This window comes from Pelodiscus sinensis, chromosome 3, assembly GCF_052426305.1.
Source record: "Pelodiscus sinensis isolate ZL-2025 chromosome 3, ASM5242630v1, whole genome shotgun sequence".
Taxonomy (NCBI): domain Eukaryota; kingdom Metazoa; phylum Chordata; order Testudines; family Trionychidae; genus Pelodiscus; species Pelodiscus sinensis.
The window spans coordinates 118,703,909-118,720,069 of record NC_143054.1 but is presented as its reverse complement, the minus strand read 5'-3'; positions in this window follow the sequence as shown (position 1 = coordinate 118,720,069).

The window sequence follows — 16,161 nt, the reverse complement described above, 5'->3', positions numbered from 1 at the left end:
CTGCCTAAAGGAACAGAAGGTAACACGCATGCAGGAAGGATTACTGCCTGAGCTACACAAGGTCTGTTTCACACTTCCCAGAGCATACCCCCTGCACTTAGGTTTCTGAGCACTCAACGGTTAGTTAAAGCACTAAGATTATATTTACTCAAGTTTTGATTAGTCTCTTTTTAAAAAATTCTTCCTTTGGCAACTTCAGTATTCAAAAATTTCAAACAGTTTTCAGGAATACCTGCCACTGATTTATTACCTCTACTCTGCGAACGGGGCTGCTGTCTCAGAGAAGGCTGCTGTATTTAATGGCACAGCATTGTATTCCTTGTATAACTAGTGCCACTAGACAAAGTAAGACTGAGTCAATTCAGGGTTCATTAGAGATCAGGGAAGTTCAAAGCTGCACGGTGAAGCAGTAGGAAAGCAGAAACCTCACTACTTTCTATTAAGGGCATCTGCCCTCCACCTGTCAAGGTTAGTTACATGGAGATTCTGTGGCTATTCCACTTGGCCTCTCCTAGATATATAAATAGCAGCGTCAGCAAGAAATGCCTTCAGTAAGCCAAGAGATTATGCCCATTCCTCTCAGATGATGACTTAGCCACAGTGATACGTGCGTTTTTATCTCCTCCAGATCGCACACTGCAACACTGTCTGGGGAAGGCTGCAAGTTCTTATGGATGCTCTGGTACACAGCTGTTGAGTGCTAGGTGTGGTAAGCAGAACACATCACACTGACTCCCTTTCTGTTTCGGGACCCTTGACCTGACTTTTAGCATTCTTCCATGGTGTTCCCAACGTGAGCCCAAGTATCATCATTTTTAGGTCTCTTCTCCTTATGTTAGCTTTCCCTCATGGCATTTGTAGAATGGCTCGCATGGTTGTTTCTGGAGCAAGAGTCCCACAAAGAATAATCTAAGTCAGGCTGTGTCACAGAGCTCACCCAATGCGTAAGTAGCGATTGAACTCTTCACTCTACACAATTTGGCAAAATCCTGCAATCCTTACTCAAGCAAATTCCAACTGATTTCCATAGGACTTCAAGATTTAGCCCTTTGTCTAGAATGCTCAAGATCTGTCCCATATTTTCTGTTCCAACAATGAATACCACAAGAACAGTATTTCAACATACGTTGTCCCTTCTAGTTCCAGTCACAGCCTCACATCTGAAATTCAGATAGAGAATATAAATGGAAAAAAAAGTGAAGGGAAAATTCAACCAAACATTTCAGAAACCTTACAAAGGTTCCATGTGGGGTTAGTCCTAGAAATGGGCAAAGAACTGAAAGCTTATTCTTTTCCTCCATATCAATGTGTCTGTCTATGCCAAATTCAGATGCCTTTCCATGTTTGTGGATTACACATTCATAGACAGCAACACACACAGCAGTTTTCACTGCACTATGTAGAAGAATAAAAAGCAAGGACTCCCACTTGCAAATATCTAGTATAGAACACAAATTCCTATCAGAATCAATTGATTCTATATCCAAAATACATACAAACATGCACTCAAGAGAAAACAGAGTTCAGCTACAAATACAAAATACATGTGTATTACTGAGAGCATAAGAGAAAGCTGGTCATTTTCTCTACTATAATAACAATCATGATAGCCATCTAATCATGTATTGAGGAAGCGTAGCTGCCTAGTTTCCACTGTAGCCACAAGACACTATTTTATTTCTGGCTCATCTAGCTGTTCTGTCTGTTGTATCCCGGAGGATAATTAGTCCTGAACTCAGGGAAATAATTTATCTTACACCAGGGATATTCTATCAAATACTTCTTCACAAAGAACTCTTTTAAAAAGGATAAAAAACACTCCCTGAGGAAAATGATTGCATTTTCCATCTTGTAGCCATTTCCAGCAGGTGCCCTATCTGAAATCACAGAGTCTGTCCCTTTGGTAACTGGGTGGTAGGCAATTAGCATCATTTTGAACTGAGATGGCTGTGTCATCATGACAGCCCCACAGGAGCAAGTTATTTTTAAACAAACCTGTTTTGCCCATCCAGATCGGTTTTACTTTCCCTACAAATATTACAAGGGCACTACTGGACAGTGTTGTGATTTAGGCCTCATCTATGCTGGCAGCAGGGGGTAAGGTACATACCACAGCGAAAAGCAGGCTGTGTCCTCAATGCAGCGTGCAGCTGCATGAGACAGTGAGAGACTTTAGCAATGGGGAGAGGGGCATGACACCACTAAAAGCTGCAGTGTAGACAGAGGAGGCATTGCTTGGGGACATAGACGAGGCACATACCCTGAGGGTCTGGAGGGTCTTTACTCACCTAAGCTGTGCCTTATCAGAATAGGCGTGCGCAGGGGGTGTGCCGGGGGTGTCCAGGCACACCCTAATGTCTAAAAAAAAGTGGCTTTGCGTTTTAATTTAATTGTATGATATGCTCTTTTAGTTTTAAGGTATAGATTGTTGTATTATGCACTAAGTGCCGAATGTAGAAATGTATAGAAAGCCTGCGTTCACTCCTTTATGATTGAGTATTCATTCAATAAATGTTCACCTTTAAAAAAAAATAAAAAATAAAATTCCCTGGGTGCACACCCTAATGAAATGTGCTGCACACACCTATGCTTATCAGCTATAATGCTATTTACACCAGTACTGGGAAGCATGTAGTGTATGTACTCTACATGCCACTGTACCTGAAGCCATAGCCACAGAGAAAGCTTGAAGTCTGGGGTTCTTTCCCAGCGAGAAAGAAATAAAAACGACAGTTCACAGCTACTGCAGGTACTGCCTGCAAAGGAAAATCTTTCACCAGAAGTCCCCAAAGGCGCTTTTAAATATTCTGTGATTTCAGTTGTGTCCAGAAGTACCTCCCTGGGAGAAAATACATTTTTCTTTCTGTTGGCAGAAAGGCACTGAATTGTTGCTATCAGTTTGTTATTGCAGTCCTGCCAGGCAGCCAATTAACAGAAAGAAACGTTCTTTGAAAGAAACGTCCAATGCATTATCCGGCTGCTCCAGGAGAGCTTTAATTTGATCCAAGAGATCCACAGAACCTTAGTGATGGCAGCTGTGAGACCAGATTCCCCCACTTTGAGAATTAAAATACTATCATACAAACCAGTGAAGGGGTAGAAGTACAGATTGAATCTCTCTAGTCCGGCACTCTCTGGTCCAGCAACATCCATGTTCTGGCATTTCAGTTAGCCAGATGTCCACTTATCATAGGTGGGGCCAAGTTTCACTGCCCAGAGTGACATAAATTTCACCAAGAAAAGCACTGGACAGCGCTACGTCATCAGGAGAGGCTCTCCTGCTGACATAGCTAATACCCCCATTGGGAGTGGTTTAATTGCACCACCAGGAGAGCTTGCTCCTGTCAGAAAAGAGCAGCTCCATGGGAAACCTTACAGCAGGCACAGCTGTAGCAAGTAGTACAGCTGTGCCACTCTGAGGTCCATAGTCATATTGTAGACATAGCCTAAGTGCCAACAGGACCTCTCTGGGCCTGAATAAGTAATGTATCTGCTCTTTTTTTATTTTGCAATTTGTGAAGCAGCCCTATTTTCTCAAGACGTGTTGACAGGCTTAATTAACTGACATCTCTGGTATGCTTTAGTGATTAAAAGCACCATGAACTGCTAAGTATTATTACAGGTAACTAAGACCACTAGCGATAGAAAAAGAGAGGGGGGAGATCAAGGTGTCTGCCAGTAGCATGTTGAGGTTTTGATCTTGTAGTAGACCAAACTGAGATCATAAGGACATGAGAATGGCCATACTGAGTCAGACCAAAGATCCATCTAGCCCAGTATCCTGTCTACCGATAGTGGCCACAGCCAGATGCCCCAGGCGGACGGAACACAACAGGTAATCCTCACGTGATCTCTCCCATGTCATCCATTTCCAGACAAACAGAGGCTAGGGACACTATTCCTACCCATCCTGGTTAATAGCCATTCAGGGTCCTAACCTCCATGAATCTATCTAGCTTTTTTTTTTAACCCTGTTAAAGTCGTAGGCTTCACAACATCCTCTGGCAAGGAGTTCCACAGGTTAACTGTGTGTGCCGTGAAGAAAAACTTCCTTTTGATTGTTTTAAATCTGCTGCGTATAAATTTCATTTGGTGACCCCCTAGTTCTTATATTGTGGGAATAAGTAAATAACTTTTCCTTATTCACTTTTTCCAGATCAATCATGTCCCCCTTTAGTCTCTTCTTTTCTAAGCTGAGGTTGTAAGGTTCTGGAAGATGTCTGTCCAGAGCAGCAGTGATAGGCCTGAACTTAAATGTTCTATTATCTAACATCTGTGGTTAAGGAGAACTTAGTTAACAAGAGATCTATAAGAAATTAGGAAAGGATTAAGCATCTATGGGCAATGTTCCCTCTAATCTTTTTCAACCACATGTGGATTTTTTCCATCCATGTGCAAAATAATTTTTTGTGTGCACCGAGCCACGTGCGAATATGCACACCAGTAGAAACAAACAACCTAGGTGTGCAGATCTGCTAATCATCTGGGCAATGTTTGAATATCTACTGGAAGACAGCAGAGCTTTCCATTGCCTCTGGGGTACATGGGTGTGTCTCCTAACACTGTCAGAGCTGTAAAAATCTTTGATCAGTATGTTTCTTCTTTTTGTTTTGTTTTGTTAGCTTACCAGGGCTCTGAAATCCAGAAAATGAAAGAAGCATCTGCTTCTTGTAACATACACTGGAAAATAATGACAGTTATTTGGAGACAGATATAACAGCTGTTGATGCAACAGATGCTCTTCAATCAGTTGCATAGGAGACACAGGAGGTAATATCGCTTCTGGGTCATAGACAAATGGAAGTGTTTCAAGGAAGGGATCTGATAGAAATGGGCTCTCTGAGAATGATTAGTATGTATGCCAAGAACTTCCTGATTGTTGGGCACTATAAACCCCATATTTAAGTCCCCAGCTGCTGTTGTCATGTGATCGCCAGGCTCCCGGTCTTCATTAAAATAGTAAATGAAGAGTTCTAATGGTAGTGAAGAGAAAGTTGAAAATGTGCCCTTGAGTGTAACTGATGCCTTTTTGTGTCTGCAAAGAGTCTGAAGTTTTTCCATTAAAAGCATTTGTGGAAAAGAGCATCTAGATTGGCACGGACGCTTTTGCACAAAAGCACTTTTTGTGGAAAAGCATCCGTGTCAATCTAGACATGGTTTTGCGCAAGAAAGCCCCGATCGCCATTTTCGCCATCGGGGCTTTTTTGTGCAAAACAGTTTTCAGCTGCCTACACTGGCCCTCTTGCGCAGATACATTTGCGCAAGAGGGCTTTTTCCCGAACGGGAGCAGCATAGTATTTGCGCAAGAACACTGACAATCTTACATTAGATTGTCAGTGTTCTTGCGCAAATTCAAACGGCCAGTGTAGACTGTTGGCAAGTTTTTCCGCAAAAACAACTGCTTTTGCGGATAAACTTGCTAGTCTAGACGCAGCCTTCATGTGTGGCATGGCCACACTACAGTGGCAGTTCACAATAAGTCCTGTGTTGTACTAAGGAGGGCATCAGCTTGCCTTACTCTGGCACTGCTGAGAGTATTTGCCAGGAAAGGGTAAAATCAGCAGCAGTGCCTGAGCACTAAGGCTTTGGGGTAAATTTTCAAAGGTGCAAACAGCAGTTAAGTGCCTAACTCCCACTGATAGTCAAAGAAGCACCTAACTCCCATTTGACTATTAGTAGGAATTAGGCACCAAATTGCCATTTTTGAAATCTCTCTCCAGCCATAGGAATATTAAAAACTAGTATTGATCAGTGTTCAGAAACCCAAAGACTGAAGTGTGGCGATCCTCTGAAACATGCCTTTAAAGAAATCCTGTTGAGTGTCTTTATTGCTTCAATAATTCTAGGTTCAATTGTCTCCTTTTATAATAGAACAGACAGAGATGATGGGAGCCAGGAGGTATTTCAAGCTCTCAACACCACAGATTCCACTTGGGACCTGAAAGGCGAGTGATGTGTAGGTTTTTTTTTAACAAAATAGACCCTGTTCCAAGTACTTGTGGGTCTGTTTTTGAACACATATATTATACAGGGATACCATTTCTAGAATCTATATACTAAATTACCTCACTAACAATGGGTTTAATTAATTATTACTATTATTTTTAATAAAATATCCCCATGATCAAAAAGACATTTTTAAAAAAATTAAAGTTTTGCTCCTTCTGGCATATGTGTCATCACCAGCAATAAAAATTTAGCAAAGAGGAGTGAATTAACACAGGAAAAGAATCCCATTCCATATTTAAACAATAGTAAAAAAGAGGGCCAGAAAGGTGTCAGAGGAACAATCTGATGTGACTTTAAATGCACAGAGATCAAACCAGCTGAGTGAGGAAGTGACATTTTGCACAGTTCCTTTTCTGAACAATAACTGCACATTAAATTTGCCTCTACAGTTCCAGACAAGGTTACTATTTTAAAAATTATTATTTGTTTTGTTATTTAGCAGATTTTATGATAAGCAAAACAAATCTGTATTAATGAAAAAAAAACACTTTAAAGAAACCATGTCACCTGGCAGGATGAGAAAAGTGAAGGTCAGAGATCAAACTCAACTTTTTTCACTTTTTGGCCATATTAATCAGACTCTCACTAGCACAATCAGCAACATTTGTCCTACCATACCCAGAAGACCTTGGAAAAGAAAGAAGAAAAGAAAAAAGTTCAAAGTATTTTTAAGTTTGGAAGAGGAGTCCATGCATGTTGGCCCAGTCATGTGACAGGAGTATTGCCAGAATCACCAATGTGGGGGTGGGAAGAGGGCAGCTGGGGGTCACACCCAAGTCCTTGCCTCTTCCAGGAGGACCCAGAGCCAAACCCTCTCCCCTCCACAATGCCCAGAGCCCAGCGAAGTCTGTTGCCAGCACTGTGTATTGCCTTTTCTTGACTCTGACTTTCAGCAAGACACACTTCAGTCTCTTACCCATATTACAGCATATTGTACATGTGCTTTTTCTTTCATGATACGTTTCTGTAGCTGTGTTGGTCCCAGGATATCAGAGAGACAAGGAGGGTGAGGTAATATCTTTTATTGGGATTATAAAATATTACCATCCTCACCCACCTTATCTCTCTTGTTCCTTCAGGTTCTTCTGCTCCAATTTTTTTTAATGTAAAATAAGTACTCTTTCTGAACACATGATGAGCCTGAGGCCAGGAAATGTGTGAGGGAAAATATAATGAGGCAAAGAAATACTGCTTTGTATGGAATTGCTTGAATAAGAAGCAGCTAATACATAATGATAAGAGGTCCTATTCATTCCTTAACCAAAACTACAATGGACTTCAGTGGGAGATTTGCCCATATGGGGAACAATCTAGTGCCCACTAAAGTCATTAAGGGTCTCTCCATTGACTTTAATAGGTACTGGATCAGACTTCTAAAGAGTAAACTGTAAGTAGGGTCAGATTTAGCTAAAGCAGGGAGTGGGTCTAGAATTAGTGACTGGCAAACCCTGAAAGGTTCAATTCAAGTAAACACGCAGTAATATGGAAGTTTATTGAAACTTAGCTGACAGATGAAGGTTTTCACCCTTCCTTTACAAGCTGTACCAATGAGTGGACATTAGATACCTGAATTATGTTTGCTTGAAATCAGATAATCAACATTGCATTTTATGTTAGGATTTTATTACAAGTGAGAATCTTAGCATGTTTAGATTCAATGGAATTTAAAAACTGGTTCATTTAACTGTAAAGCCACACCAGCACTTCTAAAGGCTCTGTTCAAGCATTTTCCAACAAAAACAGAAAACAGAGGTTGCAAAATTAACATATGTAAGAAATCAGAACTATATTCTGCCAGAACATCCTTCACTTTGGAGGCAGCAAGAATCAAGGTTCACATTTCATGGTGGAGATTAAGAAGGGTAGACGCTGTGTGGATACAAAATGTGTATCTGCAGCCACATCTGCATCTGCAAAAATGAGCTGTGGATACCCACACTGACATCAGCGGATTCATATACGTGTGGATATAAAGCAGATAGCCGTGGATTTGCTGAGCTCTAACGATGGGAAAGGAACACACATACTCTTTGCACAGCAGAACTGATGCATTACATGAATTAACTTTTTGAAACTGCTGTTGCATTGTGAATTCATTTCTTTTCTGTAGTTATCATATTTAGCTAGATTTTCATTATAAAAAATATCCCCATCTGCCATGTTCAACTCAATCTTATCTAGAACTTTACTTGTGATGTTTTAGTCTATACAATTATAAAGGTTGTGTTTTGCAAGCCATATAACCAGAAGGGTATTTTGAAACAGAAGGAACAGAGAAACCACATTTTTCCAGATCTGGCTAGAGCAACCCAGTTACAGAGAGAAAGACTGTTGAACCCTAGATCAAAATGTATTTAATTGGATAGCAATGTGTCTAGTTTGCCAGCCAAATTATGAGATACAGTTGAAGGCAAAACACATTTTTATGACAATGCTAAGAGATTTTTTTAATGAGCTTTTAAATAAAAGAGGTAGACACTGTAATGATGTTAGATGTTTCACATGTTGAGACTGTCTCTCACTCTGTACTTCCTACGTACAAGTAATGCCATGTCTCTAGCGTGGTGATCATATAAATTAAATAATGGGAGCAAAACAGAAACTGAGCCAATAATTTAAAATTATTTATTTATTTATGCTTCTGGGGTTAACCCCAAACAAAACAAATTCTGTTCCAATTGACCCAACACTGAATTTTTTCAGGTTTTCTGTATGACACAAGAAAGCCCATCCAGAATTTATTTGGCAAGCACAGAACATGACATTTTCAAAACAAAATTTGCTGTCTCAGGACCAGCAGTGACTGCATGACATTCACCTGTGGGCAACCATGTTATTTTCACCTTGTAGCTGTCAGGGCTCCCAGGATCTGCAGCTTGAGGCAGTAACACCACGGGGACTGCCCCCAGGGCTTCAACTCTTGGGTCTTCCAGAATCTAGAAGCCCTGCTGGATCTAGCCCTAGGATAGTCCAAATGTTGGGGCTGATCTGAAACAAGAGACCCTGGAAGCCCATCCTAGGAACTCTAGACTCTGGTGTCTGCAGCAATGAGCCTGGAAGCTCTGATAGCCCTGGGTCAAGTAAGGGTTCTCAGGTTTTTCAGTCTCCCTGACACAGAACTGTGAGCCCAGAAGTCCTCAAAACTCCTGCTCCAGCCAGTTCTCCCAGGGCTTCCAGGGTTCTGGCTCAGCAGCTGGGAACCTGGAAGCCCTGGAAACCCAGCCATGTGGTCTGTCTCACAGCTGGGGACTCCACAGGTCACCAGGCAATTAGGCTGTGGAACCCTGCCTTACATGTGTTGGAAGTTCATTGAACCCAGAGGCTTCAAATGAAACTTTCTGAGCTTGACAAATTGGCATTTTCCAACAAAATTTTCATTGTCATAAAATTTCCTCCCAATTCTACCACTAATAAATGTATTCACAAAGGATCAGATGAGGGAAACCTTCATTCGTCCTTATGAGCACTTATTCACATTGTTTGTAGGGGAGCAAAACATGGCTCCATGCCTTGACAGAGAAGTTTGGGTCAATCCACTCATAGAATGTTTACTCCTAAGAGGATTATGTTGCTGTGAGTAACTTAAAGATATTATGGCCCCATTTTTACAACTTCAAGCAGACTACTGAGCCTGCCTGGAAATCTACCTCAGTCAACAGGGCTCCACCCAGCTGTGCACACAAGAGACAAGGGGTCTATAGAAGCTAACACAAGAGTTGTCCCTTTTTTGCCATTTTCATCACTGATGAGTGCGTAGCCAGGATATTTTCTGAGAAGTTTTTATTGTCTAATTTTGGCAGTGATTGTAAAATATTCTGTCTTTTGCTTAATCGTGGGCCAAGATTAAATCAATATTTTCATTGCTATAACACCAATAAATATAAAAATGTAAACCTAACAATTCAAAATTACTGATTTACAACAAAAATGATGAAAAATGCAAAACCTGATTCATTTTCACTGACTGAGAGCCACATTCTCCAGCCCTTACTCTGGCAAGTCTCCCACTGAATCACAGCTAGGTTAAGGGCTTCAGGATTTGATCCAGCATCAGGGAATTTTAAGTATTTAGGGCTCAGTCCTGCTGTTAGATATGCATGCACACAAGTCTTGTAAAATATTGGTGATGCATGAGCATGCACAAAAGCCTGAGCAGATTATACATCATGCACACTAACATACGTGAAGCCAGGGTCAAACTCTTGGCTGTTACTGATTAAAAATATAAAATGACAAATCAGGAAGTAATTTGTTTTTCCCTCTCAAACAATCCATAGCACTCATTTGCAGTGGCTGGCTATAATTAAAGCTACTGGATTAATTAGGATTGACTATGATGTGGCTGTAATTAAAGTAAAATATTTTAGGAGAGATGTCAATATTCCAAATTAAATTGAAATAAAAAAAATCCGAGGCTGCTTTGCTTTAGAGGAAGCGAGTGGGAGGGTAAGTGATTTTGGCTTGAAACTGGGAGTCAAAAGACATCGTCTGTCACTGCCCCAGAATATGAACTTGGGCAGTCACTCTGCCTCTCTCTGATTCCATTTCTTCCTTTTTAAAAATATGGAGAAAAACCACCCACCTTTATGGGGACACTTTGGGATGATCAGAAGGGATATGTGGTGTGTATGGTATGTGTCTATAAGTAATTATTAAATTGCAAAGTGTTCACCCAATATCAACTCTGCAACTGCAGAAGACTACAGGTTTAACCCCAAAATGACAAATACAGAATGTAGCGTGATAGGTCAAAATCTATTCAGGGGGAAGGGGACTAATTATTTCAGAGGAAGCATTTTCTAAATGGCCTCACAAGGAAATTACTCATGAAGGTGACTCAGGAAAGGTAACTGTGATTAAACTATTTGGCATCTGAACAGAATGAGTAAGACCAGTTTCCGAGTCATCTATCATTTATTCTTGTTACTTCTGGTAAGTGAAGCTGGGGCAGCTAGTGGCATTCCCCTCCTGCTCTCCCCAAATTAAAACATATCACCCACCCAGAAGAAATACATCAGAAAGTCACTAGAAAACTGCTGCTCTAAGAGCAATTTCTACAATGTGTCTAGATCATCTGACACATTGTAATTGATCTTTTCTGGTGGTAATGATGACTTTCTGGATTTGGGTCCAATAAAATGGTGTGGGATAACATGGCAAGACTCAGGAAAGGACAAGCCAATAAATTATAACTGTCAATGAGATATTGTATAAGTTCAAAGTAATACAGTTACCTGACCAGTGACAGTCCCAGCAGGTTCAAATAGAATATGTGCATATTAACTATTAGTGTAGCAACAAGGTAACATGCTCACAGAGCACTTATTCTCCCCTCCTCAGCATTGGCATGGTACCTATCAGATCTATGTTCCTCCAGGTTATAAAAGAAAATCTGGGCACTCCTGGTACAGACCATGAATGCTTCTTCCAGAAAGGGCATGATTGTATGCTTCCTTGAATCAAGGTTCTTAGGTTCCTGCTGCTTCAGAAGCCATCTTGTTATTCTCTCATCTTGCCAGCTATTCCCCATCCCTAACTTTCTCTCTTTGAGGAAAGTAATTGAGAAAGTGGTGGCAAGACAGCTTTGGTATTATCCACAATTCTTGAATTTCCCCGATTCCTTTCATTCAGCTGGTTTTCAGGTCCTTGGGTAGAATGGAGATTGCACTGGTCTGAATGGTTGATGACCTCCTGGTAATGGACTAAGATAGTATGGCCATAATTAGTCTGTGGGAACTATCAAAGGCCTTAGATGCCATAGAAGGGTTTGTGAACAACAGCAGGCTACGGTAGTGTGCGAACGAATGCCCAAAGGATTCCATTCGTATCTGTTATTAAAGGCGTTCTTTGATAACAGATACGAATGGAACTGAGTAGTTCTTTATTCACCCTGAAATCTCGCACAGGCAGGGTTCTATGGAGTACTAATTTGGCACTTTATTTATGAAGCTGCTGGCAGGTAGAACTAGGAAAGAGTCTGAGATGGGCTGCACTCAATAAGTAGGTAAGACACACATCTGAAGGTACATCTCATTCATGAAGCCAGGATGGAGCAGTATGGATAACTTCTCAGGTGCTGGCTGACATAAGGACTTGCATGAAAGCAAGCTGGGTCAGGTTTAGGCTTAGTCTAGGCAACCTAACAAGAACAGAAATAGGCTGCCTGATTGGCTGCACCACCTGATTGTCTGGAAGAGTCAGCAGACTGCCTCTTAACAGTTCAGTAACTGTTCAAAGCTTTTGCCCATGGTTGTGATAGCTCCTGTTCGTTCCCAGACTTTTTCCCACTCCAGACAACCTGATTCTGACCCTCCAGTCTAGTGCCTGACCTCTAACTTTCACTCTGATCCTTAGCTGTGGCTTCTAACTCTGAGCTCTAGTTACTGGCTACCAACTCCTGCTCCAACCACTAGACATGCCTACAGAGGAGGATTAGGGGACCTGTGCCAGAGGAAATGGAGGGGCCCTCCCCATCCCTTCTGCCTGCAATCCCCTCCCCACTCCTACCTCCCAGTGCTCCTGCTGGGGAAATGGAGTCAAGGAGTAGAAACTTGCTCTGCCCCCTCCACTGGTGCTCCTGACAGAGAGTAGGGGTGAGGCACAGGGGTTTCCCCAGCCTGGCAGCAGGAGCAGAGCAAGTCCCCCATGCCCTGACCCAGCTCGCCGGCAGGAGCACCAGGAGGGCAAAGTGGGCCAGGGAGTTGAGGGCATCCATTTTTCTAAGGGCTCCCTATTGGCCATGGCCCCAGGGCATGAGCCCCATTGGTCCAGTGTCTAATCTGTCACTACACGCTCACCCATGTCTTGGTTCTGTGACACAATCCAGAAGAAGACAGAAGCCATTTGTTGGCCATGCCACACAGCCCGAGTATGATGCAGCTTAATGCCAGGTCTGTCCTTTATAAATGAGTCAGAATTTGACCTCAAGAGTCATGATTGGTCCTGGAATCTCAGTTGGCATTAGTGACCAAGGGTGTGTGTTTTGGGAGTTCATTCATATGTTCTTCCAGCTAGCCAAATTCTTGAGGCCCTTTCTCTTAAATGTGGACATTACTTCAGCTCTAGATGGGGTTACTGTAGGCTGTGAACCCACCATCTGCTGTTTGGCTTGAAACTGGAGGATTTTTTTTTTTTTTTTCAAAAAAGCTAATTACTTTAAGGCAGCAGGTCTCAAACTATAGGGTGGGCCTCCCAAGGGAAGTGCAAATTGTGGAGGAGGAGGAGAAGGAAGTTGAGAGCTTTGGCTGTTTGCCCCACGTGACTAGGAGTCATACAGAATGGTCATGCACACCCAAGAGATAGGACAGTAAAGGGGTCAGCTGCAGCCCTGCCACCCAGTCTTTCCTTTCCCACCTCATCAGTCTCCCACAGGGAGGCAACTCAGTCTCAGGTTCTCCTCCCACTTCACCCTGCAAGTCCCTCACCTGGAGACAAAAGGGCTCCAACTCAGCACAGGAGGGCGGGGTACCAGCATCCAGAAGTAAGGGTGACAATGAGGCGCTATATCTGCAGTGAAAAGTGATATTTTTTTTTCCACATGACCACCTTCACTTCTGTGCTGCTGCTGGCACAGCACTGCCTTCAGAGCCGGGTGCCCAGCCAGCAACTGCTGCTGCTCTATGCTCTGCCTCCAAAGCTGGGTGGCAGTATGTGTATATATGGGCATAAACAGGTAAATAACTACAAACACAAAGAAAGGGGAGCAATCAGATAACTTTGAGAACCACTGTTTTAAGGGACTCATTTTTAACATTTTGGATTGATAACCCTGACAAATGATACTAGGTCCAGATTCAGCAACGAAGAAGAGCATGTGCTTATCATGTGCTGTACTGAATCAAGGCATTAGACCGAGTGCCCCCCATCACCTGCAGAGGTGGCCCTTTTGTGTCAGACTTGAGGCATAATGGCAGGGTATTGTAGGAAATTTTCACTGACACTGCTCACATCTGTTCTAAGAATAGCAGACTTGTTTCCAGGGCTGTCAATCATTCACTGGCTTTAAATTCACTAAATAACTTTAAAAATAAATAAAACCCATAATATGGAATTAGTTGAGTGCATGAATATAATGCTTCTTATAAAAATTTGTGCTGTATGAATTTTCAGCCAATCCTATCCCCATTTTGCAATCTTTTCCCATTATCATAAATCAAAAGGCATTGCTTGGTTTAAATCACTTGCTGTTTCAAGATGAATCACCTTTGATTTGCTGAGTTTTGCTTACGGTAGGAAGAAAAACTTGCAAAAACTCTATCCTGGTAAAATTCCTGCTCTCATGCTGCATAAAAAAAGAACCACACAGCTTTAAAACTTAATCTAGCAAGCAACATAAAAATGAAACAGAACTGTGATTTAGAAAAAAAAAATATCCCATCAGGGGAGCTAGTAATCTACATTTTGGTCCAAAGGATGTATACACAGCAGTCTATCAAGAGGGATCCCAAGTTCTAATTACTATGTGGAGCTGTGTCGTGAAACGTTTAATCTGACCTAGAGGTGCATATCTAAATGTTTTTCTCTAACATCTGCCTCACTGGATAAGAAACTACTAAACATGCTATACTGTGTTGTGCAGAGTCATAGGTTTTACAGCAATGGGTATTTTACATGTAAATGACTGATATCTAATTCAACCTAAAAAGTCCCTGCCATAGAATTGCCCATCGAGGTCCTCCAGAGACCATGTCTTCTGCTGACAGAGCGAAACAACTGCTGTTTGATTCCCTCCTGCCTTCCACCCCAGCACAATTAGATTCTTGCCACCTTTTCCAAAGTCAGGAAAAATGAGTCCATTTAAAAAGCCAGTTGAATAAACTGATGAGCCCAATGGTCTGGAACAGCAAAACAGATCACGCATTGGTGTAAATCATCCCTAGGGGAAAGCACAGAAGAAATATGTTGCGTGCAGTAGTATCTAGGCTTGTTCTGTGAGGAAAAACTCTCATAAGAAAAGAAACAAGTAAAAATAAAACAGGCTTCATTCTTTATGGCTCCCATTAGCTAGAACCCCTCTTGGCAATACCCATCAATTTAACTTTTGGATGTCTGGATACTAGCCAGGGAGCGCTCAGCTTCCATATGCTCAGCAAAGAGCACAACAGTGACTAGGCAATGCTGCTGTCAGGCCAGCTTGGTAAATCACAGCATATTTCTTCAGAAGCCCCATTTCTTAAATTTGCTGCTCAATTCGGAGAGGTCACCCTCTAAAATTAGCACAGCTGGGCAACTCAGACTTATGGACTTCATGGCCAGAGTGACCATCATGGACATCTAGTCTGACCTCCTTGACATCACAGGCCACAGAACCTCACTCATCCCTCTCCTAGAATAGGCCCATAACCTCTAGCTGAGTTACTGAAGTCCTCAAATCATGATTTAAAAACTTCACTCATCCTTATTCTGCTACTTTAACTATTTGAAACCCAGAGATACACCTGAACTATCTTTCTAGCCTCGGGTCTTCTAGTCACATTTGTGAATCCCACTCACATTTGCTCTTGGGTGCAAGAGAGAGACGTGAAGACAAAGTTATGTTTGCATTACATAAAAGAGGCCATGCTGAGTCAGAGAAATGGTCCATCTAGCCCAATATTTAATAACAACCAATGCCAGGAGCTTCAAAGGGAATGAACAGAACAAGGTAATTATCAAGTGACCCATCTCTGTTGTATGCTCCCTGCTACAGCAGTGCTACTGAAGCACTCAGGTGTAGATGCTTCCTACACATATGGATATTTTCCCTATTAATGTAGTTAACCCATCTCACCAAGAGGTGGTAGGTAGGCTAATGGAAGAATTTTCTATTGATCTAGTTGCATCTATAATAGTGGGTTAGGTTATCCTACCTACATTGCACAGGATGCAAAATCTGTCATAGCTCTGAGGCTATGTCTACACTGCCGGGGGAGGGGAGAGGGGTTTGGAAAAAGATACGCAAATTGCAATTTGTGTACCTTTTTCCACTTGTTTCTTTGGAAGAGGCTTTTCTGATATTTGGCCCGTCCACATGGGGCCAAATGTCGGGAAAATCTCCTCTTTTGGAACATCCCTTATTCCTCATAAAATGAGAAATATAGGGATGCCGAAAGAATGTGCCTGATTTTTCAGAAACTGTTCTGAAAAAGCAGATGGATTCCCTGGACTCAGCAG